The following is a 22,367-nucleotide window of genomic DNA, read 5'->3' on the forward strand; positions in this document are numbered from 1 at the left end:
GCAACCACAGTCTATTACAACATGAGAGCAATACTGAAGCCTTATCAGCTTCCTTATTAGCTAATCATTAATGAGAAAAAATTAGCTTAGGAGCCCCATTAGAAGAATCTACCCTTTGTGTGAGCTCGGTACTCAGCTCAGGAACCTACACTTATTTGATGGGGAGAGCCTGATGTTTCACAAATAGATCTCTTAGACCAACAGCTTATGTCTTTTCTTTCTTTCTTAAAAACTCTTCTTGTACTTGTTATAGCAGCTTCCTCAACCTGCTAATTCTGTAAGTGATCAGGGTAGCAAGTTAATGGTAAGATTTATGTTCACTACAGAAGTTATATCTCTAGAATTCTTAGAATCTATTGCTCACTACTCTGCTCTTTTTATACCATCTAGTGATAAAATTTTTGTAATAATTCTATGGGGCTTATAATTCCCATTTTCCCAATCAGGCATCTGAGATAAAGATCAACAACAACAACAAAACAAAAGCCCTAGTGTGTATGCTTATATGGATAATGAAGTTGATTAAAGTATAGTATATGCAGAAGTGAAACTCCATGGATTCAGCCATTTGAATAACAGACAAATTTGACAAAATGAGTATTAAGAAGTTAAGTAAGTTTGAAGAGGGTGAGGACTAGAAAAGGGAATGGATGAATGAAAAAGCAATCAGTGTGATAAAAAAAAATGGGAAGGGTGAAATGAGTATGGGGAAAAGGAGCAGATAGAATGTGGGAGAATGAGGGAAGGGGTGACTGGTCAAGAAGCACGGGACACTAAAAAGGACATGTTAAATAAATTGTACCGTGTCAAATTGTAATGTTAATTTAAACAAGCTTTAGAAGTTTAGAAGGAAAAAGGGAACTGGTGCAAAAATCTCAGTTACAAAGAATCAGAGCAAGGGTTTTCTTGCTCTCAGAATTGATTTTCATTAGTTGGACACTGATGGTTCATGCCTGTAATCTTAGCTATTCAGAAAGCTGAATTTTGAGGATCATAGTTTGAAGCCAGCCTGGGCAGAGACGTTCATGAGACTCCTATCAAATTAAACAGCAAAGAACTAGAAATTGGAGTATGAGCAGAAAAGCCCAACAAGAACATGTTGGTCCTGAGTTCAAACCCTAGTATTGGTGTTCGTGCACACAGGGAAAGAGAGGGAGAGAGAGAGACAGAGACAGAGAGACAGAGAGAGAGACAGAGAAAGAGAGAACTGATTTGTACAAGTTCCCAGAAGCTGAGAGAGAGAGAGAGAGAGAGAGAGAGAGAGAGAGACAGAGAGAGACAGACAGAGAGAGAGAGAGAGAGAGAGAGAGAGAGAGAGAGAGAGAGAGAGAGAGAGAGAATTGATTTGCACAACTGCCCACAGGCTGATGCCTTGAAGATGCATCCTCAGGATCCAGGATGCCCCCTGGTGGCCCGGGTGCTTGTTCACACTTAGACTTGGGGGTATGGAAGTCACTTTGTTTTAGTTCATAGTTGAGTCTCCAGAGCTCCTTCAAGGAAGAGAGTGGCAAGGTAGGCACTCCATAGGCAGCAGCCACCTGGGTGCTCTGTTTCTATTCAGGGCTAACTTTATTAAGACATCAGAGCTGACACACATGGGTGGCTGCAGGGGAAATCATGAGCAGGCAAAAAGGTGTGGTGGGGGAAGCAAGCACTTAATAAAAGATATTTCTTTTCCTTTTTTTAATCTAAGTCTGGCAGGAACACCTTTAGAAGGTGATTGAAGAGTTGGTGTTTACCTTTTCTTTTTCTTTTTGTTAAGAAAAAGCACTTTTTCCATCTACAAAGAAACAAAGATGCCCATCCCCCCTCCCCCAGTTCACTTAGAGCATACCATGTTTTCTTCTAGGTATTCATTCAATTAACTGGTCAGACAGCTGGAATCTGATCTAGGGAATAAACAATTCTTCAAAGAAAAACCACTCAGTGCTTTTCTTTGGAGAACTATCTCCTCCACCCATCCAAATGCCAACCCCCATTTACACACCCTCTTTCTTTTTCCTCTTGTTCCTTATAATCCTGAGTCTGGCCTAGATGTCACAGCTTCAGAACTGAGAACTGTCATCTGTGGTCTGCCACTCTCTCCACCCTGCCATGAATGACACTTTAGTTCTGTGTTAATTGCCCTAGTGAGGCTGGGCTATCAGCCAGGGCCTGTCTCAGATTTACCGATTGCAGACGTGAGCAGAGTGAGTGAGCAGGCATGCAGAGGTCAAGGCTCAGAGGAACCAAGTTCAAGGGCAACGAATGGTACCGACACACAAACCAGGGGATGGTGTGTAAGCAATAAAGACATAAAGGTTGAGATCAGGACTAGCAAATACAATAAACAGCTGTGATAACCCAGTTTGTTTATAGATAAAGAATTTACAGAAAAATTCTCAATAGGCGACCTCCATTTCTTAACACTTTAGAAAGCCATTTCTTTACATCTTTTTGTGCTCCATCTCTGGAAATAACTGAAGCCATCCCAGTGAATTTCTTTCCAATATTTGAAGTGTGTTGTCATCAGAACAAATCTCAACACCAAACCCCAAACTTCAGTGTTCTGTAGCAATTGAAATATTGCAGGAGCTACATATGCCAAAACCACTCAAATACTTCTTACCTATACTACTCAAGCATCCCACTTAAAAAAAAAAAGCTATTTTGCAAGCTGCAAAATGTACTTTTACACGCCATTTTTCCTAATTTTATTTTAACATACATAAGTACAGTAAGTAACATTTCATTAGAGGGCCCATAAATTTGGCTCTGTGTATGTTGTGCTAACTTTCTCTTTAGAAATAGATTTCAGAGTAGAGTCAAGCATTTGGCAAAATCACCATGATGCGTCTTAACTGTCCTAGGAGGCCCCTATCAGAAGTACAATATATTGTCCTGTAACTATTGATCCAAATGGCTACATTTCTAAAGCAGAATATGATTGTGTAGTGAGAGCAGTCCAGAGGTGCAGTAAAATGCCCTCCAGTATATAAAGACATAAAGATTAAAGTCACCCTGTAGATTCCTCTTAACTCCTCTAAATCCACTGTGTAATGTGTTCTTTTAGGATAAATCAAAAATGTGGTAGAAATTAACATGACAGGAATGGCATTCATAAATAAAAATGCTTCACAGCATTGTCCAGATCAGACCAAGTTCATTTTGCATCAAATACACAAAAAGACTCTTAATTAAAACCCCAGATGTCAAAAAAAGGAACATCTGAATATCTCCAAGGCACAACAACACCCTAAAATTTGTCAGACAGAACACGTATTCCGGATAAGAAACTGAGACGTCGCTACACAGGATGCCCTACAGTGTTAATACGAACAGTTTTGGGGGCTATGGTTAGTCTTCAATTTCTACGAAGTTAAAATGTTTTCCAAAGGACAGGTGGAAACTGATGAATGAGATTTTAAATTGTACTTCGCTGAAGGGCACTTGGTGTTTAACCATTTCTTGACTCTGCCTCCTGCCATTCGTTACCACTTAAATAGTCTTTAAGGAAGCTGTGTATACCCCATAGAATTTAGCTTAGAAGGAACACTGCCAAATGAGTATTTAAGTTACTTTGTGATAGAAATGGTTCTTCTGGCTTTGATTTGGTTTCATGCTAGAAAAAGCACAAAGGAAGTCTACATTTTAAAATAGCCACAGAACACAGCTGACTGAGCCAAGCAAGCTTTGCACTAAACATATCCAAGTTTAGGGGAATTATTTATTATCACTTTAATTAATAAACCAGCTGTCTTCACCAATGTACTATTGTGTCCTGAAATGCCAGTTTGTGTCGAAAGGAATCCATACATTGATTGCACATACAAAGATTTGACTGGAGAATTTTAATGAAATGTGGTATGTTGTGGATGGTACCAGGCTCAGCCTTACAAGTAGCAAACACAATTGCCATTTATATTTCAAAAGGTTTGAGGGCCTCACGGAGGTCTGTGATCTGCCGAGGAAAACGTTGCAGGAAGCTGGAGGGACACTTGTGTTCACCCACCTCTGTCACTTGCCTTGGAGCAGGTGCTCCAGCTGAGCCAGATTGGAATGAAATGCCCCGGCAAGAATCACTTCCTCCCAGATCTCTGGCAGAAGAGAACATTGCTGGAGGGAGTTTCAGGCCACAAGAGGATCATGAATGCCGAAAGCCAGCCCTGAAGAACTCCAGGAGCAAACAAAGAAAGATGAGAGAAGGTGGCAGGGGGTGGGCACAAAGAAAGAGGGAGAACACATGGGGCAGAGGGAGAGATTGCTGCATGGCGAACAGGTAGAATTTCTTTTCTTCTCATTCAAGTAAGCTGTCCATGAACAAATGACATCTTGTTTTGGAGTGGAGTGTACTATCTCATTATATGACAGTTTAGGAATTCATTAATTCCTCTGAGCAACAAAACAAAGACATACCTAAAAGGTATGCATTGGAGTATGGGACCAAATCCCTTTCTGAGAGGTTTCTTTTGGGGCCCTGGAGAATTAGCACTTGGTAACATGCTAGTATCTTTTTTTTTTCTTTTCTCTCACCAAGCAGAGCCATTTGTGAAAACTTGGGACCTGGATCTTAATTGTATAGATGAAGATAATACAGACATTTAGAAATAATATTTCTCTCATTGGTAAGAAGGGCACATTTCTGCAGAAGTTTGTATTCCATTAAGAGTTAATAAATGACCAAGATCTAGACTAATCCCCTGTCAAGGTTCATTTTCATTACAGGTTCCTGCTATTTTTCCAGTGCCTTTTGCTCTGCCCTTCTTGCTACATATGGAAAACCTATATCAAGATGGTTGTCATGGCAATGAAAAGATTTGCATGTGTCTTATCTATCTATTTAAATACCTTCTTATGGTTTATAACTACTATAATACAGCCCTCCAGCTCTGCTCATCACTAATTTAGAGCTAGCCTGGTGTGTGTGAGGTCATCGATACCATCTGAAGCATGTTGTCTAGACAACTACGAAGTGACTGACCATGGGGGGAATTGCTTTATGCAAATAGAAAAGGTAGAGTGGTGATGTGTGCCATGGGCAGCCTGGAAGCCTGCGTGGAAAGCTGTGAGCACAGACCCTCTTTGGATATGCATTTCAGGACAGATACAATGCACAAGAACTTTTTTGTTTCCTTTTCCTGTCCTGCTACTTTTCTCTGTCTTCTTCCGTGTCCTCCTCCACTATAATTTCTGGAGCTAAGACATCATTTCAAGGTTCTGGTTTTAAGGACAATCATACGTATGCCCAACATGCGGTCTTAAAGCAAAAATTTCAAGTACAGTAAGATTCTGATTTATTTGTTCAGGGTACTCAACATCCTCTCCTGTTTTCCTATACCATAAAACTCACTCCTTTTTCCACACAACTCTTAACTTACTACTTAGAAAACTAAGTCATAATCATTATTAAAAATACATAGCTCACATCACTGGTAGAGTGCCATACAACAACTGCCCCAAAGGACAAAAGATATTAGCAAAAAATAAAAAGGGGGCACCTGTACCTTATTACCTATATTCTATTAACAGAACAGAACACTGGAAAGAGAAACAACAAATTCACATTTGATCTTGCAACAAGGATGTGGCATTTTTAGGCCTCTTTTGATAGAAACCTACCTTGAAAGTTCCCTAAAATCTGCCTGGTGACATTCTTTTAAGAAATCGTGGTTTGATGCTTAAAGAGAAATTTTAAAAGAAATACGTATGAAGAAAGTCTGGTAGTTTGGTAATGTGGTGATTTTCTGCTTGCTTTTGAATTCTGTGGCCATAGTCACAAGCAAAAAATTCTTAAAGATAATTTATATCATTATTCATAGACTTAGGTAATGCCAACCTGTTCTTGAAGTAGCATATTATGGGCCATTTTACCCTGACAATAAAGTGAGACTGTGTTTACATATTGGACTACAATCACTGTTTGACTAATCTGTAAAGGGTAGGTTTTTCTATTGCATTTCAATAGCTCATCTACTTCAAACTGTTGCGAACTTTCTAAAGATGTGTTTTCATTTATAATAGCAGATCTTGCAGCGTGGTAATCTGGAATTGAAGTTTCACTGACAGATTCATTCAACTAGCACTTTGCATGAGGCATTACTGCAAACATTTTTTTATATATAAAAAAACATAAAAGTGACAAAAAAAAAACCTTCCAGCAATAATTTCTGCAATTTAGTAAACTAAGGATTTCAAGTCAGGCATCAGTTTCCGGGTGGTTTTCATAATGGATTTCGCAGAAGATGACCTGACAGGCAATCTCATGATCTGACTCACGCTTTGTGGCATATATTCCAACCCCCATCAAAAAGCATTGCAAGTTACCCACCCATTCACAGGACGTGCTAGCCAAATGAAGCACCACAAGTGTCCAGAGGTCCAGACTGCCCCCTTTACCTCCTGCCTCAGAAACAGTCCTGCTCTGAGCCCTTCCTTCTTGACAGCCAACAGAACAGGGCCTTGGAGTTTGAGTTGAGAGATGAAGGAAAATGATCATGAATGAAGCCTATCCTGGGCTACGGGCATGGTGGCAAGGGCTGTGAAGCAGATTGAAAACCCTGGCCCCCAGCTGAGGAAGGGACAAAGAGGAAGTAGAAGGGGAAGCAGAGGAAGTTTATGGTAGCAAAGGAAGTAACCCCACCTTTTACTCTCCCCTCAATTCCCCTTTCAGGTGCTTTTGTTTTGCTTGTTTGGTTCTTCATTTGCTTTTCTTTCTTCTCTACAGCTTTACTGCCACATCCATGTCTATTCCACTTCAACAGGAGTATACCATATTATCCAGAACATACTGCTCAAATTTCAAATGGATAGTTTACAAAGAAGTAGTAATATCTGTACAGGCCTCTGGGTTCGGTGTGGCTGGAGGATATCACAGCAATGCATTTAAATACAAATCCTTCCCTCCATAGGCAAGAAGGTCTTTATGAACCCTTACACTAACCTCTACCTTTTTTTAATGCAAACTTGAGGTTTTATTTCTAAAACTTCCCTTAGTGAGTGCTCAGCATCATTACTACCCACCATGAAAGCTAGGTTCTATCATTCTTTATCTAAACCAGGACCATTATTATGCATCTAGTGTTAATGCATGAACCAGTTTCGGCACCATATTTGGACAGGTTATTTCTGTAAATACATATTCAAACAAAGAATTTGCTAAAAAAATTTTTTTTAAAATCCACTTTTACCTCAAAGAATAGGACAGGATATGATATTGGTAACCTTTTTGTTTCCCCCTGAAGTATGTACTTGGCTGTGGAATCTTTAATCACTGAGTTATAACTGATCAAATAGAGCCAGCCACTACAGTATTCATCAGCTTTGCAAAGAATGGCCTGGAATGTACCAGACGATTCAGAAGAAGAAAATTGTTGTTCTGGCCTTGGCGCTTGCTAGCATCACTGTGATCTGTAACTTTTTATCAAATAGAAACAGCTGTTTTGCAGCTGGGCAAGTCATTTAAGCTCTCCTGACCTCAGTTTCCTCACTTGTATGGGGAAGTGCTTTGAAAATGGTAAAGTACCATATTAAATGCGTGATAATATTATCAGCATAGTTAATCACCATACTACCCTTTAGACCCCTCAAGTGTAAGGTTGACATTTATGTAGCTGCAAAATAAAAATGAATAAAAAGAAAAATGTGATTGATTTTTAGAACTTCTGTGACAATATTCAAATGGGGGAGATGCTACTATTAATATTAATTATCTGGGAAACAGACAACTATGGAAAAATCCCAGAGGTAAAAATATATAAAACTAGACACATCAAACTGAAACCCAGAGTAAATTGATAGCATTTTGGTGTTTGTTTCTTGTTGGTGTTTTTATTTTATTTTTTAGAGATTATTCAGAATTGAAAGAAGGAGCTACCAAACTCAAGTTCATTTTTCACAGAACTAGTAAAAAATATTAATGGAATTTATTTTTATGTCTTCATCTGAATAAATATCAGGCCAATCATAGCATATTCTTTTGAATGATTTTATAATGCTTGGAAGTTTTAAATTGTTTGGACACTTTTCTATCTGAAATAGGCATTGGGCCAAAAATTCTGTTTTAGAACTGTCTACTTACCCAATTGATAAGCATTTTTTTCTGATAATTATCCCCAAAAGAATGTTACTGATGTTTGAATTAATACACTGTTTTCAAAGACCTCTGAAAAAAAAAGAATAGAAAACGATCACAAATGTTGGCTACCCATATAACTTTGTCAGTATACATGTCTTTAATTTAACCAAAAATATTTTGTTTGAAATGCCATCATCAAAATCAACACTATTTACTCTTAAGAAGAGTTTTGGAGAATTTAGTCAAGTTAGTTAGATATAGCCAGTAGGATTTATTCAGATTCTACTTTTATTGTTTTAGATATTTTGGGCTAAAATATTAAATTGAATGACAAGTATTGAACTACAGATCAAATATTGCATTTTAGACATTGGTTGGAATGGAGCTAAGATCTCTGATATCCTCATGATCACTAGTTTAAACAAAGGAGGAGGCTACAATGCTTGATAAGAAATGTACTCATTATCTTGCCCATGTAATTATAACCCCTCTGTACAGAATTTTCACAATAAAAAATAATAAAAATTAAAAAAAAGAAGACAGAGAGATAGAGAAAAAGAAAAAAATCAAATTCAATATTTATAGACACTAACCTTTTTCCATAACAAGACTTTATGTCTTGAATCAGAATATATTAAGCTAGTTAGGTGCCCGTAGTTCATGCTTGCAATCCCAGCTACTCAGGAGGCTGAAATCTGAGGATCACCATTCCCAGCCAGCCAAAGAAAGTCCCTAAAACTTTTATCTCCAATTAACCACCAATAATCTGGAAGCAAAGCTGTGGCTCAAGTAGTAGAGCACTAGCCTTGAACTTTGCTCAGAGACAATACTCAGGTCCTGAGTTCAATCACCAGGTCTGGCACTATATATAAAGCTAGATGGCTTTACATGGTCTAGGTTGTAATATGGAGGAATGTCCTGCATTGATCATGGTGTAGATCAACATGAAAAAACATACTGATAGGAGGAGACTGAACTGACACAACGCATGTAGCAATGTTTGATACTGTATGGTAAAACCAAATACACACATATCCTTCAATTCTACTTTTAAGTAGAAAAATTTTCAGGCACCAGAAAATATATGCTAACATATTTGTAAGTAATATTGTTTATGAGAGCCAAAAGTCGAAAAGAAGGAATTTTTAAAAATTGATTTAAAAAACCCACAAATTGCCCAAGAATATAGACTGTATGGTTCAATATGAATAAAGTCCCAAAAGTAGTAAAAATTAACTTTATTTGAAAATGTAAACAATGGTGGTAAATTTCAAAGAAAAGCAAGAAAGTAATTACATACCCCCAAAGTCAAGCAGGGGCAAGGAAGACATTGGTTAAAAGGTAATTGACAAGAATGCAGATGAAATGTTCTTAGACCTTGCAAGCTTAGAGGTTGGGAACAAGATCATGATTCTGTAAATCCATAGAGTAACAATAACGATATAGGAGTGTGGGGTGGCAGGGGAGGTGTGGGTGGACAAAGGTGGTGAGAAAAGCTAAAAGCCACTGAGAACCAAATAAAAAGACAGGAAACCCAAGAAAGCATATTGTTTTTGATAACTAGGAGAGAATCAAGAAGCCTAAATGACCAATGGTGTCAAAAGAAAAGTGAATAATGCTCATCTACTAAGCAATCAGGAAGTCCTGGGGGGCAAATTTTGAAGCAGTTTTAACTAATTAGTGGGGGCAGAATCTGATCAATGTGGGTTGCAAAAGAAATGAGGAGTAAGAAAAAAGAGACAAGGTTCTTCAAGGCCCTCGAAGATGAGATGTTAACACAGGGTGGTAACTAGAGGGGAACTTACGGCCTTACAGGTTTTGTTTGCTAGTCTATTTTAAGATTAAAAGAGACTTGAACTGGTATGTAATGATAGGGGAAATTAGTAGAGAAGAGAGGTGAAAATACAGGAGGGAGAAAGCCTCATTAGAACATAAAAATGAATTCCCTCTCCGGCTGAGCATAGTTAAAATTTTAATGAACTAATTCTCACAGAAATTAGAATGATACACATTTGCCTTTCAAATGAATGCCAGACATCACACACCCAATGAACAGCATCCTGAAAGTCCAGAAGATGGTAACAGTTTTAAGTGTTTTGTACTTGCTATCACACTTGAGAAAACAACTCTGGTTTATATGTCTCATACTTTTTTTGTCTGGTTAGAAAAATCATCTTCTACTCCTCAAGGTGAAAATAAGAGCAAGCTATTTTGCTCTAATTGTGTGGCTGTTACACAGGGAACATGAACTCACTAGAAGGAAGGAAAAACAAGAAGAAGCTTACAGCCAACTCCCAATCTCTGCATCTGCTGGAGATGCTGGTGGCTTTCAAGGCAAGGAGAGCAAGAGCTAGAGCTCATACTGAAGATTGAAGTTCAAGGACCAAGATGAGATGGATAAGCAGTGGGGAGGACTAACATGCACCAATAGTCATGCAATCCCTCTCTGAACAGCACGGCCTACCCTTACCAAATTGTGTGAGGAGGAGGTCCCATAACAGGGAACCATTCATGGAGAACTAGTTATATGATACAGAACCTGACAGTCTGCTAAGAGACAACGTCTCACCTTTCAGAGACACTTAAATGGGTAGAGTTGTAATCACAGACTAAGAACACATGTACCAATAACTCACAGATTCTCCTAAAAATTATACATCTAAAAGTGAACTACTTTTTTTGAGAATTCAAACATAGCAGAGGCCATGCCATTCTTCCACCAAGCTACAAAACTGTGTAATTTATTTTTAAGGCTCTTTTAATTCAGACAGTATATTAACTCAAGACAAATTTTTGCAGCAAGGCAGAATTTTGTGGAGGGCTGAAGTCTCTGGAGGGCTTTATTAGGACCCATCAATATGGGCCCATTTTGAACTAGGATCAGCTTCCCCAAAATGCCTGTACTGAACAAAAATCTGGTAGGTAGAATTCTAAGATAATCCTTAATAATCTTTGTACATTAAGAATGAGTAGAACCTATAATTTGCCTATAACCAATAAATGACAAAAGTAAGGAGACATTACATTTATCAGATTATCTCAAAGATGAAAGTTTTTCCTGATGTAATTAAGTATCTAAGACATTGGCCTAAAGTAAATAAAAGCTTAGATTATGCTGAAGGAGGGGGTTTACCAAAGAGGTAAGCTATTTTAAGAAGTTCTGAAGATTAGATACAGTTTATTCTTCCAGCCTTGTTGCAATAAACCACCATGATTTCTGCAGCTGCAAGGAAATTAATTTTGTCAACAACCTTGGGAAGCTTAGAAGCACATCTCTTCTCAGTGGAGTCTCTGAGAAGAATGCAATTCAGCCAACACCTGGATTGCAGCTTTTTAAGATCCTGGGAAGAATATCTACCTACATTGTGCCTTGACTCCTGACCCACTGAAACCATACAATGATAATGTTTTGTTATTTTAAGCCACTAAGTTTGAGGTGATTTGTTAAACAGCAATAAGAAAAATGAATGACATAGACAAAGCACTTCTGGACTTATCTTTGGCTCCATATCAGCTAAGGTATTAGGCAACAGAAATCAACACTGGGTCATTTATTAAGACTTGTGACACAGTTCACAGAATCACTCAAAGGTCTAGGAAGCTAGATTTAGAATCTGCATGCTGAGAACCATTCTTCACGTCACTGGGTCGTCCCAGTTCACACTACCAACATCTAGACTGGACAGGAGACTAGCACTGAGGCTACCATTGCTTTTGGAAACTACTTGTAGCCACCAACTGCTGCTGACCATGTAAGAATGTCATCTGTGAGACCCCCATTTTCCCATGGATGTATTTCTCACTCTGTAATGAATGGAGAGTTAGACTACCTAAACTGAAATGCCTAGACCCAAGGTGGAAGGAAAGTAAGTAGTTAGACTGTCTTAAATAAGATACTTTCCCTAAAACAAAGGTAATGGTCTCAGATGCTAGTTTACTCATTAAGTCTGTTAATTTGCATGCCTGTTCTCATGTCATCTTTTCATAATGTGAGCTCCAAATTAATTTTAAGTAATTTCATAAAGTAGCATTGGAAAATACTCTACTGTAAACCCCATCCTCAAAATACAGAATCCTGATGATATTTTAATGAATGACGCTGTTATCATGCAGAAGAAGGCAAAGGTAGATCTCGGTCAAAGTATTGTCTTGTTTGGGTTTTCTGAAAGTGTTAAATCTCTATGTGAGCCCAGCAGTGGTTTTTGTGGAACATGTTTTATTAATCTGGTAATGATCTTGAGTAGTTGTTGTCTGCCAGGATTCTAGGCTTGAAGATACTTGTCCCTGACTATTATCCCGTCGCTACTCATCGTTGATAAACATTGAAAATATTAATCAGCTTCCATCTGATCACAATCCCCCATTTAACCACAGAAAAATCTCTGTTGTTTATATACTGGCTTCCTTCCTCCTCCATTCGTTTTTGCTCATTTGAAGCCTCACTTCCTGGCCTCTTCTTTCCAAACAGATCCTGACAAATGGTGAACGACGGGAATATATCCCATGATTCAAATGGCACCGATAGTGAATCAGACACAACAGAAGAGGGGAAAGAGACAAAAAAAGGGGGGGAAATGCCCATCCATCCCACTGTAGTGACAATACATCAGGGGTAATGTTTGTCTATTATTAATTCCCACTCCTAGACGTCAACAGTGGTGTTGTTCCCATGCTACAGTTGAGGAATAGTAGGAAAACATCCTTACTAATGTGAACAGTGTTGGAGAAGATGTTCTACAGGAAAGAGGATTTTCTAGCAGAGATAGAAAAATGTTAAGGTAAAGAGAAGAAGGAAAAAAAAAGAAAGAGGAGCAAGTAGTGGCAAAGAAATGGTGTATACAGATAGGAAGAATACTTGAAGACTGTAACACCAACAAAGTCCACACAAAAGGAAATGAGGAATATTAAAATGATTATTACTGCATTTGCCTTTTTTAGCTGCAAGAAATATTCCCATATGAAATATATATTAAATGGAATTTGATGCTTAACAATCTCTAGACTCCTTGGCTTTTTCATACAAATGACACCTTTAATAATAAGAGAGAGTGATAAGCAAAATAACAAAGCTCACAGAAAAGTTCAGCTTTCTCTAGGGATTTCCCTGTACAGCCAGGTTCAGGGAGATGTCCCTTCCCCAGAATATTCTATGGATATTTCTGCTTTTGAAACAAGTAGAAGACAGAGGTGCAGAGTTGGAAAGTGGTAAGAAGAGAAATGAATCTATGTTTGGTCCTCCTGAGGTTATTCTATTTGTGTCTGTGTCTTTTGGACACATCACCTTCAGTGGTGACTTTGTTATTCTCTACAGCCCAATGGAATTCACTGGGACACTGGTCATTCTAAAAATGCAACTGGAAACTAGTCAGCATAATTTCAACAAGAAAAGATAGCTATGGAAGACTTAGATTAAGACATGAAGTTTGTTATGTTAGGGTGTCAAAAGTGACCAATTAGTGTCAATTCCATATGCTTCTGTCCATCTTCTGTGCTAGGCAACACTATTCGGTACAGAAGCTTTGAAAGAAAACAAATGGGTTGGAGTGAGGGCCATGTAATATGAGACCACATTGCTGAGTACTATAAAATAAGTGATAGCATTAGCCTTGAAGAGAAATTGGCAAAGCAGCAGCATCACCCACACTCATTTACTGAGCTCTTGCCAAGGGCCACCATGTGCTGGGCATGATTGACATGTTCTACCTCCTTGGATTGACCCTTCCTGATTGCATTTCTTTCCAAGTGTAAAGTACTACCTTAGAATAATTTGGGGAGAGAATGATGGCTTCATATTTCTATTCCAAAAAAAAAGACCATTCATTTTACTAACTCCAAATCCTAAACTGTAGATAATGAACTAGTACATTCATCATAAGTTGTTTTATTACTTAGGTCTCGGGGGGAAAAAACTCTCTTACATTTCTAGGCTTACTTTATTCATTTATCCAAAGAAGAATTTGATTTAGATTTACCTAATAAAACCAAGGTCATTGGTTCACTATAAGTATCAGATTCATAAACATATAATTTGAAAATTAGCATTGACTTGCAATACTAGGCATATTGGGTACCTTGTAGTCTTCTTTGCTGAATCTGTCAGCTCTGGTTGAGTTTATCAAATGGTCAATGCTGCTCAACAAAGCATAAGCACTGATGACATTTACAAGTCACTGGTGAAATGAAAAAAGAAAGCAATGTGAATTATTCACATTGCTTAATTTGTTCATTTTAAAGGAATATACTCTTTTCACACATCCTATTTACTTTTAGATGATTAAAAATTAGAACATTTATTCCATGAAGTGAGGATGAAATTTTTTTAAAGTCTTAACAAAATAGAGCAATAGTAACATGATTCATTAATCTATGCTATTTTGATTTGTTTTTAATGAGATGTAATTTATATATAGTGAAATGAACAGAAGTTAAATTTACAGGTCAAAAGGTTCTTAAAAAGAACGTTATTTCTGGGTCTTCTATTCCATTGGTCCTCAGGTCTACTCTTTTGCAAATACCAAGCTGTTTCATTAATATGGCTTTGTAATAGAGTTTGAAGTTTGGTCTTAATATTCCTCCAGCAATGTTCTTCCTGCTAAGAATTGCTTTTGCTATTTGGGGATCTTCTATTATTCCATATGAATTTTTGGATTGCTTCCTCTATATCATTGACGAATGTTGCTGGGATTTGATAGGTATTGCATTAAAAATGTGTAGATAGCTTTGGATAGTATTGACATTTTCACAATGTTAATACTTTCAATCCAGGAGCATGGAAAGTTTTCCATTTCCTTAAATCTGTTGTAATTTCTTCTTTCAGATTTTTAAAGTTTTCATCATTGCCAAAATATGCAATCAACTCAGATGACCCTCAGTGGACAAGTGGATAAAAAATGTGCTATATATACACAATGAAATTCTATGCTTCTACCAGAAAAAATGATATTGCCCCATCAGTAAGAACACGGAAAAGCTTGGAAAAATTCTTTTAAACGAAGTAAGCCAAACCCAAAGAAGCATAGGTTGCATGGTTTCCCTTATTTGTAATAATTAGAATGTGCTATAAATCCAGAAGTAAACATCATGAGTAGTAAAATACAAAAACTTACCCTTGGACATGATAAATTAAACAGGACTCTAAACATTCACATAGTCAGACCAAAGGAGGATATTCTTAGGAGAGGACCACAAAGCCTCAATAGCTCCATGCATATTATCATATAAAATATTTATCAAAATGAGCTCCAAAATGGAAACAAAGGTTTTTAATTTTTCTTTGTGATTTGTTTGTGTTTTTCCCCTTTTGTTTCTATTTTTATTTCTGTGCCTTTGTCTTGTATATAAGTTTATCTGGACAAGGTAAAGGGGAACACAGAAATGGTAGGACAAGGGGTGAACAAACTGAAAATGAAGTATACAACCTGCGGGGGAAGGGGAGTCAGGAGGGGAAAAACTGGTAGAAAACCAGGGAAGAGATGATACTGTTCAAAAAGAAATACATCCATTATCTGACTTATATAACTATAACCCCTCTGCACATCACCTTTCAAAACAAAATTTTAAAATAAATAAATAAAATAAAATAAAAAGAATGTCATCCTTTTCTTACATATATTCCCCATGGCCTTTCTAGGGAAATCCTCAACCACCCCTTCACAGGCAGACACTGTTCTTTTCAGTTTCTTCTTTTCTTTTTCTTTTTCCTTTTCCTTTATAAAGGTGAGATACAGAGGTGTTTCAGTTGCATAAGTCAGGAAATGGGTGCATTTCTTTCTGAACAGTGTCACCTCCTCCTCATCCACCCCCCCCCCACACACGTGTTGTATAGCTCATTTCCAACACAGTGTCTCGTGAGAATCACTGTTATTTTTTTCTGTTGCAGACCACTATATCTGTAAAACTTTATGATAGATACCCTTCTTTGGTTTCCAATAGATACTTATTTGGTGTATGTCATATAAGAAAATGTTCTGAGATATACGGATGTCCCAGCAATTTTTAGAGATCTTGAATTTTTATGGTGTAATATTCACTTTCCGTATAGATATACCGTAGCTTGTTTATGTATTCATGAGTTACTGGGTATTTATTTGCATTACTTTCAGTTTGGGGCTATTATGAAAAAAGCTGCTAAGAAAAATTATATATAAGTCTTTGTGTAGACATATGTTTTCACTTCTTTTGGGTGCATACACAGAAGTGGAATTGCCAGGTCATATGGTATGTGCGGGCTTAGCTTGATACAAAACTGTCAAACATTCCCAAAGTGGCTGTACCATTTTATAGACTCAGCAGCAGTGTGTGAGTTCCTGTTTCTCCATATCCTTGCCAACAATTGATATTGTCAGCTTCTTTTGGTTTTAGACATTCTGGTGGGTGTGAAGTAGTATTTCATTACAGTCTTAATTTGTATTTCTCTAATGAATTAAGGCTCTTAACATTTTTCCAGATTTATTGGTCATTATGTACTTTAACTATCTTTTCAAATATTTATCTTCTACCATTGTGTTAACTACATTTTTAGAAATTGTAATGCTTTACTTTTTACACCACTCATATCAAAATATTTTACAAATTTTGTTTATTTCATTTGGTCTATGGGTTAATATGTTAACTGATTTCCAGTTGTTTGAGGATTTTCTGATGCTTCTGTTATTGATCTTTAATTCAGCTCTGATTTGGTCAGTGAGCTTTATGACTTTAACCCTCTAATATTTCTTCTTTTCCCTGAAGGAGATAGATTATTGAATAATCTATGTCTACTTTGAAATTGTACCTTTGGTTGTAATTATGTGGAATTTTCTTTAAGTGTATGTTAATATAATATAATTAATGGTGTACATTTTTTAAAATCCTTAATGTTTTTCTTGTCTCTTTGTTTTATACACCTGTGTAGTTATGTTCTGTTACCAGTGCATACAACTAATTGGTGTCAGCTTGGATAGTTTTATGTTATTAAAAAATTCAAGTTTGTTGATAGTTGGTTCAGTATCTACTCTTAAGTGTAACAAATAAATTTCCCATTTTCTTTTTCCTTCTTTTTTTATTGTCAAGGTGATATACAGAGGGGTTACAATTAATAAGTAATTATAATAAGTATGTTTCTCATTAAACCTGTTACCCCTTCCCTCATTTTTCTCCTACTTTCCCTGCCCCCACCCGCTACCCTCACCCCCAATTTCCTATTTTAAATATTGTAATTTTCACTAGTGCAAGTTCAACTTGGTTCTTTTCTTACATCTTCCTTCCTTAGATGTATGTCTTCCTATAACACTTTTAGAGCTTAGTAATAGCTATTTTAAAGCCCTGGAGTGCTAATTTTATCGATTGGGTGATTTCTATTTTTTAATTGGTCACATTTTCCTAAAAATGAATTTTATTCTCTGCCTCTCTCTCATGTAATTTTTCTTAGTACAGAATGATGAGATTATTAGAGATAGTCAGATTACTGAGAGTTGAGATTTAGCTTATTTTAAATAGTATTTTATTTGGCTATGTACATAATTTACTTTTTTACATATCATTTTCGTGTGTGTGTGTGTGTGTGTGTGTGTGTGTGTGTGTGTGTGTGTGTGTGTGCGCGCCAGTACTGTGTCTTGAAATCAAGACCTGGACACTGTCCCTTAGCTTTTTCACTCAAGGCTGGAGCTCTACTACTTGAGCTCTACTTCTAGCTTTTGGCTGCTCAATTGGAGATAAGAATCTAACTTTCCTGACTGGGCTGGCTTCAAACAATGATCCTCAGATCTCAGCCTCTTGATCTGCTAGGATGACGTAAGCCATTGATGCCAGCTTCTGCACATCATTTGTGTATTTCAAGGCTTACTTTAATTCTGATTAAAACAGGTCTAAAATTTGTCACTTTATGACCTTTCTAAGGCTTCAACGAATGCAGTCTATCAGATGTTCAGTTCTTCCCTCTGGCTTGATCAGAAATTCTTCCACTATTGAGCAACTCAGGACTGTCCAAATCACATTCTGTAAGCTGCTCTCCATCAGGGTGGAGTTTCTCTACATGCACGTGCAGCTTAGCATTGAGCCAGAGATTTACAAGGACCTCTGTGTCTGTTTCCAGGGCTCCTTTCTGCACAGCATTTTCCTCTCTGGAGCCCTGCCCAGCAAATTTCCTGCTGCCTCCAATTATGATATCTGCTTCCATAGCTAAGCACTCTGCTTGGGATCTCCTCCCTGTACCTGGATTTGGAAAGTGCTTCCAGGCAGAAAGCTGAAATAATTACAGGGTTCACCTCATTTGTTTCCCTTTTCTTAGGGATCAAAGTACTGTGCTGCCTATTGTCCAAATCTGAAAACATTTGCTTCAGCTGTTTGATTCAGTGTTATAACTTTTTAAGAAGTTAGGCCCAAGTCCAACGACTGCCATTAAGAGAAGCAGAAATCTACATTATTTCTAATACCTTTGAGGAGAGATGTGATATTATGACCACTTATCCCATCATCAGATTGAAAATGTGTGTCACTCTAATATTTGATAAATATATTAGATATCTTCTGTGTTCCTATCATTGTTAGGTACAGAGAGTCACAGAAGCCTATCTTCAAGGCTTTTGTCTAGTGAAATAGGAGCTATTATGATATGATGAGATATACCCATAAAATTAGAAATGTAATTTAAAGATATATTTGTTAGTCTAATTATTTTTTGGCTAGAAAATGAGGGATAAGTAATTTTATGCCTGTGTAAATTACAAGAGACAAAACTTTCCTCCAAACAGTACATATGTACCATCTCATATTTGGCTTCTCCCACACGATCTAATTTGATGACAAGCAATGAAAATTATTTTCATTTCCCTTACTTGAGAAGCAACTAAGGAAGAATTTTTTAAAGTAGTAAGAAGTCAGGACATTAACAGATAAAGTAAGCCCCAGCATTCGGCTGTTTTCACTTGGGTGTTCTATTCACTTATGTTATCTTGTACTGAATATTTCCAGGCATCTCAGATGTGCAAGTATCCCTAAGTGTGACAAATTTGGGAATGAGGAGCTGTTTTTTTAATAAGTTTTTTAATTGTGAAAATACTGTACAGAGGGGCTACAGTTACATGAGCAAGGTAATGAGTATATTTCTTATCAAGCATTGTTGCCTCCTCCTTTGTTTTTCCCCTACCATCCCTTCCCTCCCACCTCCTCAACTACTCTCCCCTTTACCCACACTACTACCCCCCCCCACCTAAATTGTGAAGTTCGTTTTTCAACATAGCATCTTGTACATCTCATTGTTGCAATGGGTCAACCTGTATCCATATTTAAAAAATTTGTTTTTTTCCTTCCCTTCCACAAATTATACCAACATCAAATACAGTGAAAACAAGGGTTATACCATGAGGGAGGGACATACAAAACAAAAAAAAATCACATGTTATCTTATAAATGCATTAGAAACAATAGCAAGGAAGAAAAACTACTTGTGTCCCTATCTTGTGGTTCATTTCCCTTAACATCATCTTTTCTGACCTTTTCTTCTTGTTCAAGATATATACTAGTTATTGCAAATAAGAGAAACCATGGGACCTATGTTTCTTTGGGCCTGGCTTACTTCACTTAATATATTTTTTTCAAGTCTTTCCTTTTCCTAACAAATGGGGCAATATCATTCTTTCTGATGGAGGCATAGAACTCCACTGTGTATATATACCACATTTTCTTGATTCAGTCACCCATTGAGCGCCATCTGGGCTGGTTCTATATCTTAGCTATAGTAAATAATACTGCAATAAACATAGTTGTGCTGGAGCGTTAGTGTGGTCTTGTTTGTGATCATTTGGGTAAATGCCAAAAAGTGGGATTGCTGGGTCATAGGGGAGCTCTATGTGGAGTCTTTTGAGGAACCTCCATACTACTTTCCAAAGTGGTTGAACAAGTTTACACTCCCACCAACAATGCAGTAGGGTTCCCTTCTGGCCACATCCCCTGAGCTGTTTTTATATAGTAGGTTTATTGAGAAATAATTTCTTTGCCATCTCAAGTGTACAGTTGAGAAGGATTTCCTCTGTATATTCACAGAACACTATAACCATCACCACTAATATATTAAATAATGTTCATGACCCTCAGAAGCACTCTCAATCCCCTCCTGAAGCCCCTGGAAAACACAGATTGTTCTGTTGCTACAGACTTGTCTCACCTGTATATTTCAAATGAATGAAATCATACTGGATAGGTTTCTTTCACTGTCATCTTTTCAAAATTCACCCATAGCAAAGTCTGGGTCATTTCTTGACTTTTTTCAGTTGTTGAACAATTTCACAAACTATACTGTGAGTTTATCTATTCAGAAGTTGGTAGAAATTTGGATTTTCCACATTTTGGTATCATGAATAGTGATCACTCATGTATAACTTTTTATGTGGGTATGTAATTATATTTTTCTTAGACATGCATGTAGGCATAAAATTGCTAGTGCATATGATAATTTCATATATAATATCCTGAGGAAATTCTGAACTGCTTTCCAAAGCTGCCATACTTTTTTATAGCCCTATCAGCAATGAAAATTCCTGTTTCTTCATATCCTTACCAATGTTGTTGATTCTTGTTGGCTTTCTTTTCTTTCTTTCTCTTTTTATTTCTCTTTCCTTTTTCTTCCTTCCTTTCCCTTTCTTTTCTTTCTTCCCTCCCTACTTTCTTCTCTTTCTCTCCCTCTCTCTCCTCTCTCTCTCTCTCTCTCTCTCTCTCTCTCTCTCTCTCTCTCTCTCTCTCTCTCTCTCTCTCTCTCACACACACACACACACACACACACACACACACACACACACTTCCCTTGGTAACTTCCTTTACCACTTGAGTCACTCCTCTTCCTTCATTTTCTCCAAGATTTTCCTCCTGATGTTAGTATCACTGCCTTATTTGTTCACTCTTTGTGTCCATCTGTGTTCCTCTTTACTCTTTCCGAAACAGATAAACTTACATACATGACAAAAGGTACAGAAATTAAAAACAGTGACAAAACCCAGAAATTTTAAAAAGCAAAATAACAAAAAAATCTCATTTCAATTTCTTGGAGTTCATGTTGATGAACATCATTTTATATGATCATATGCACAAAGCTATTGAGCTTTTGTGATCCTCTCCTAAGAATGTCCTCCTTTGGTCTTACTGTGTGAGTGTCTACAGACCTGTTTAATTTATCATGTCCCAGTGTACTTTGTTTAACTGTCCTGTGTGTTTATTTGTAGATTTATAGGCATATTCTAGTTACCACAAATGAGGGAAACCTCATTTGGATCTGGTTTACTTCACTTAATATAATTTTCCTAACTCTTTCCATTTCCTTATGAATTGTACAGTCATTCTTTCTGATGGAAGCATTGGGTATATATATATATATATATATATATATATATATATATATATATATATATATATATATATATACCCCACATTTTCTTGATCTATTTGTCCACTGGGGAGAATTGGGTTGATTTCATATTTTGTCTATGGTAATCAGTGCTGCAATGAACATGGTTGTGGTGGTGGCTTTAGTGTGGCCTGGTTTGTGGTCAATTGGATAAATGTCCAGGAGCAAAATTGCTGGGTCATAACAAAGCTCTATGTTCAGTTTTATCAACAAGTTTACATTCCCACCAACAGTGTAGTAGCATTCCCTTTTGGCCAAATCCCCACCAGCATCTATTATTGTTAGTTTTCTTGATAATGTCCATTCAAATTGGAGTGAGGTGGAATTTCAATGTGTTTTGATTTGCATTTCTTTTTTATGGCCAGAAAGGCTGAACATGTCTTCATGTGTCTATTGGCCATTCTTTCTTCTTCCTCGAGAAGTCTCTTTAAGTCTTTAGCCCATTTATTAATTGGGTTGTTAGTTCTTTAAGGGTTCATTTTGGGGGGTTTAATTTTTGAGCTCTAATTATATTTTAGATATGAGGCCCTTGTCCGATGCATAATTAGTGAAAATCTTTTCCCATTTTGTGGGCTTTGTATTTGTATAGCTACCTAGGTCTTTTGCCATGCAGATACTCTTCAGTTAGATGCAATCCTCTTTATCCAGACTTGGATTTGTTGTGATTCTGAATCTTTACTTAGAAAGTTTCAACCCATGCCTAGCAGCCCTAGTTTCTCCCTTGCCCTTTCCTGTAATATTTTCATTGTATGTGGCCTTACATTGAGGTCTTTGATCCATTTGGAGTTGATTCTGGTGCAGCGTGATATATATAATAATCTGGCTTCAGTTTTCTGACAATTCTGCCAGCACCAGTTATTGAAGAGACTGTCTTCCTTCCATCCTGTATTTTTTTGGCTCCCTTATAAAATATTAGGGGATTATAGGTCTGTGAGTTCA

This window comes from Dipodomys merriami, unplaced genomic scaffold (genome assembly GCF_024711535.1).
Source record: "Dipodomys merriami isolate MVZ:Mamm:240054 unplaced genomic scaffold, mDipMer1.0.p SCAF_17, whole genome shotgun sequence".
Taxonomy (NCBI): domain Eukaryota; kingdom Metazoa; phylum Chordata; class Mammalia; order Rodentia; family Heteromyidae; genus Dipodomys; species Dipodomys merriami.